The following is a 5,000-nucleotide window of genomic DNA, read 5'->3' as shown; positions in this document are numbered from 1 at the left end:
AAGAATAAGTAAACGTTAATCTTCACTTTTACCTTATTTAGTGTTGGAAATGGGTAGCAAATGCTTAGACTTAAAGGGACATGCATGGGCGTGGATCTAATAACTTGCAATTTTGGGCAAAAGTGAATTAATGAGCAAGTCAAAAGAAGGATATCAGAAGCTGGTTATGTTATAAAACGAATAGTAAACGGTTCAGCGTGTGCCATCGCGTGCACGCGGGAGGCTGCTAAGCACTTAAGAAGCTAGAGTCCACTCGGCTATCGCCTTGTGCGACTCTAATTTTTCTTTCGTGCTTAGCAGCTCAGCCTACTATAAGAGCTAGTTTTCTATGAGTCAATAGATAGTCAACGAGGCGTGTAGTGCCGACTTGACTATTTGACTCATAGAAAATGAGAATGAGTAGTCTAACTGTTTTAGTAGAAATCCTCTCCCATACCATTTTCGAGTTTATTCCACTTTTTTATTGATTTTATTAAAGATTTGCTCCCTGGAGCGTTCCTAATTTACATAACCCCTGAGACCGAAGAAAAATAGCCTGTAAACACTTGCATGGTTCTTCGTTTTTCATTTCTTCGATGGGAGTAGAAAACTGTGTCTTGATTACCAACTAGCCTAAGAATATTTGTAAACAAAATCCTTTACGAAAGCATCAGTCGTTTATTGTAATTAATTTTGACTTATTATGCCCACTTACCATTGAAAATCTTCATTCCATATTTTGTTCCAGCTTAGTCTTTTTTGGAATAGCATCGTTAATGAGGTTGTCAACCTCTTCTTCAGAAATATTGGAAAAACGATTTCAAGATGCCGCCATTTTTTTGTTGTTGTTCAAACGCTTTGCATTTTTGCTACTCACTATAACACTTAATAGATAGCGAGTAGCGAGCCAATTAGATTACGGGACCGTTTGCTGTTTGTTAAAGGTTTTATAACCCGAATGATATGTGGTTCACGTGGAAAGCTTTATATCTTACTGTTGTTGACAAACGTGCTACTGTTCGTACTAAGCGTGTTCGACCCATCGAGATGTCAATGGGCGACACAGAATAGTTGAAAAGCAACGCAATAATTACAAACTACCCATTTGGGCAAATTGTAAGAAATTTTCGCAAGCAAGTTAACAACCGTATTAAAAGAGATTTCTTAAAACATAAAAACTATAAAAGTTAGAGATAACAAGTTAAACCGACGTTTCGGAGTAGACATCACTCCATTATCAAGGTAAAAATGTTCTATGAAGCTAAAATTACAGTATTAAAAACGATTGACGCTAAGAATTAACATATAATAAGCACGTGCGAAATTGGCTATAAGAATACTTTAGCACGAATGGAATCCGATTGCACATTGAGGCTAGGCTTAAGTGTTCTTATAAATAACATTTCAAACACTAAGCAATCAAATTTGTTTTTACATTTTTTGAGCACCTCAAAGCGTTTAAGCAGGTCCCGAGGGATCGACCCGTGTGCGTTCTTATAGTGTCTGGCAATAGCCGAGGACTGTTGCTTATGTCCCTTTACACGATTGTGTAAATGTCCGCGTGTGTAGCCTACATAACCTTCATCACAAAGGTCACATGAAATTTATATACAACACACTGCTGATTTATGATCGGCGGCTTTGCCTCTTTCACTTTCAGTTCCTGTTCAATTTTTTCTGCTGGTAAATACAGGCTGGATGGTTTTGTTTACTTTCAGGCTCAAATCCTTAAGTTGTTTTTTTACAAATTCTGCTGAGTTTTGGTCTTTAAATGGCAAGACTACTCGAACCATGTTATCCGTCTCTTGGGCTGTTGATAAAGGTCGCGGTTGGTCGCAGACCTTTGAGTCAACAAAACGTTTGATAGTGGAATTTACGAGTTGTTTCGGGTACTTTAGGCGTGAGAAAACTGACTTCAAACGGTCACATTCGTCTGAGAAGTGTGACCAAAGAAGAAGATAAACGGTGTGCTCGATCGAGCATAGTTCTCAGCAAGCCATTCTTGTACCGATTGTCAACATTGCTCTGAAAATGCAGAAGGAGACCTGAATTCGTGGATTTTACGTAGACCTTTGTTTCTATCCGGGGAGATCGACTCAGTAACTGAGTTCCCAGAAATGGCAACATACCATTGCTTTCAGTTTCCATAGTGAATTTTACGGATGAATGTGCAAGGTTTAATGTGTTTAGAAAGCTAGATGCTGCCGCCATATTCGGCATGATGGTCAGGGTGTCGTCTACATATCTTCGATAGAACGAAGGGAGTTTTCCTTGTCGTTCGAGGTTTTCTTCGATTAAGGTCATGAAAACATTAGCGAGCAAGGGGCCAAGGGGAGAACCCATGGCCACACCATCAGTCTGTTCATACAAGGCTCCATTGAATTGGAAAAGTTGTTCTTTTGTAGCTACTCTGAGAAGGTCAACCAGGTCCATTTTCGTCAAATTCAAGTCGTACGTTACGTTTTAAACCAATTGTTGGTGAAAGCTCTGTTCGCGAGTATCTCTATCGTTTCATCCAAGGGTACGGTTTTGTGAACAGGGAAAACACATCATCATACGAAACCAGAATGTCACCGTTTGCTATTTCCATGTTTCAGTTACTGAATCGATCTCCCCCAGATAGAGACAAAGGTCTACGTAAAACCCACGAATTCAGGTCTCCTTCTGCATTTTCAGAGCAATGTTGACAATCGGTACAAGAATGGCTTGCTGAGAACTATGCTCGATCGAGCACACCGTTTATCTTCTTCTTGGTCACACTTCTCAGACGAATGTGACCGTTTGAAGTCAGTTTTCTCACGCCTAAAGTACCCGAAACAACTCGTAAATTCCACTATCAAACGCTTTGTTGACTCAAAGGTCTGCGACCAACCGCGACCTTTATCAACAGCCCAAGAGACGGATAACATGGTTCGAGTAGTCTTGCCATTTAAAGACCAAAACTCAGCAGAATTTGTAAAAAAACAACTTAAGGATTTGAGCCTGAAAGTAAACAAAACCATCCAGCCTGTATTTACCAGCAGAAAAATTGAACAGGAACTGAAAGTGAAAGAGGCAAAGCCGCCGATCATAAATCAGCAGTGTGTTGTATATAAATTTCAATGTGACCTTTGTGATGAAGGTTATGTAGGCTACACACGCGGACATTTACACAATCGTGTAAAGGGACATAAGCAACAGTCCTCGGCTATTGCCAGACACTATAAGAACGCACACGGGTCGATCCCTCGAGACCTGCTTAAACGCTTTGAGGTGCTCAAAAAATGTAAAAACAAATTTGATTGCTTAGTGTTTGAAATGTTATTTATAAGAACACTTAAGCCTAGCCTCAATGTGCAATCGGATTCCATTCGTGCTAAAGTATTCTTATAGCCAATTTCTCACGTGCTTATTATGTTAATTCTTAGCGTCAATCGTTTTTAATACTGTAATTTTAGCTTCATAGAACATTTTTACCTTGATAATGGAGTGATGTCTACTCCGAAACGTCGGTTTAACTTGTTATCTCTAACTTTTATAGTTTCAAGTTAACAACAAAATTAAAATTGTTGAAGAAACACTGATTCTGGATAGTAAGGGCAGTTTTCGGAAGACCTGGCAAACTATTAACGATCTTACATCTAGAAATTACAACAATTTGACTGTAAAAGAAGTAAAGCCTCTGCATACGAGCCAGAAGGCCCATCAGGCCGGCGTTTGTCTCCGGTTTCCGTAGCATGAAGCGACTAGGAGTATTTCTACTCCCCCCTGGATGGGATGCCAATCCATCGCATGGTTATCCCCAGCATTTCGCCGGTACCCATTTATACACCTGGGTGGAGAGAGGCACCGGAGAGTAAAGTGTCTTGCCCAAGAACACAACACAGTGTCCCCGGCCAGGGTCCGAACCCGGACCACTCGATCCGGAGTCGAGCACTCTAGCCATGAGGCAAAAAAAACAGGAAGAAGAAGAAGTAAAGCTTGATGGAAATTCCATAGTAGACTCACAACAAGTGTCCCAAGGTTTCAATAATCATGTTGCTGGCATTGTACCCACACTTGCCAGTGAGATCGATTCACAGCAACATAAGAGATATTCACTATCGCAAGTTCCTTTAATGTTTAATTTTACCTATAATGACAAACGTTTCGAGTTAAATCAGCCAACTAACATCAATAAAGTGCGCTTTCTTATATCTAAATTATGTACCTCGAAGGCGACAGGGCTTGATATGATACCTGCAAGACTCCTTAGGGAAAATACAGATTTAGTTTTCCATTCACTTTGTAGAATTTTTTGTATCAATAGTCACTGGAATATTTCCTGGTGAATGGAAGTACTCTTAAGTCATTCCTTTACACAAACAGAGCGAAAGAGCTGACATGAATAATTATAGTCTGATTTCTGCCATTCCTATTGTGGCAAAAGTATTTGAAAGGATTATCTGTGATCAGCTGTATGTTTACTTCTATCTCTGAAAATAACATGATTTCCAAAAGCTTGTCTTACGTCTTATCTACTTTGCACCTGCTGTCCCTCGGTTTGTTTCCTCCGGTTGCCTCCTAATCGGCGTCCTTTATCTTAAAGCAGTGTCGATTTTAATGCATGATGTCCTTAATAACTAATCACCTCGTAATATATCCAACCTTTTCAGTTCTGCGAACGTGATACATACATACGAACAGCACAAGATTTTCTTCCGCTAGTAATCTCTACACTAAATATTCCAGGTTAACCCATCAAATCAAATCTCTTTCTCGACGAGGCGTAATAATATGGAATAGCATCCCTCCAGACCTGAGGAAATTACCTAAGCCATGCTTCAAGAATAAAATGCGACACTACTTACTTAAAATTCTCAATCAGGAGGAGGATTATGTTGGTATACCGACTATTATGACTCACTTCCAAAAAGATATATAGGCAAGTTTAAAGAGTATACATTATGGGCTTAAGATATAGGCATGATTACGATCAATTTAAGTACTGAATATACGTCAAATTAAAAAAAAATTGTATTTGTATATTATGTAAATATATC

The 5,000-nt window shown here is 39.3% G+C and overlaps 1 protein-coding gene across 1 annotated transcript in view; it reads right to left on the bottom strand.

The window, feature by feature from the left end:
- Positions 1-4,058: 4,058 nt before the first annotated feature.
- The window catches only part of LOC137995009 (ATP-binding cassette sub-family C member 4-like), a 29,159-nt gene continuing 28,217 nt past the window's right edge, over positions 4,059-5,000 (bottom strand). The window contains exon 8 of the mRNA XM_068840584.1: positions 4,059-5,000. This exon is cut by the window's right edge and continues 855 nt beyond it. The gene's annotated coding sequence lies outside the window, so the exon portion shown is untranslated.

Source organism: Montipora foliosa, chromosome 3 (assembly GCF_036669935.1).
Source record: "Montipora foliosa isolate CH-2021 chromosome 3, ASM3666993v2, whole genome shotgun sequence".
Taxonomy (NCBI): domain Eukaryota; kingdom Metazoa; phylum Cnidaria; class Anthozoa; order Scleractinia; family Acroporidae; genus Montipora; species Montipora foliosa.
The sequence above is the reverse complement of the archived record's forward strand: the minus strand, read 5'-3'. Positions and strand labels throughout refer to the sequence as shown.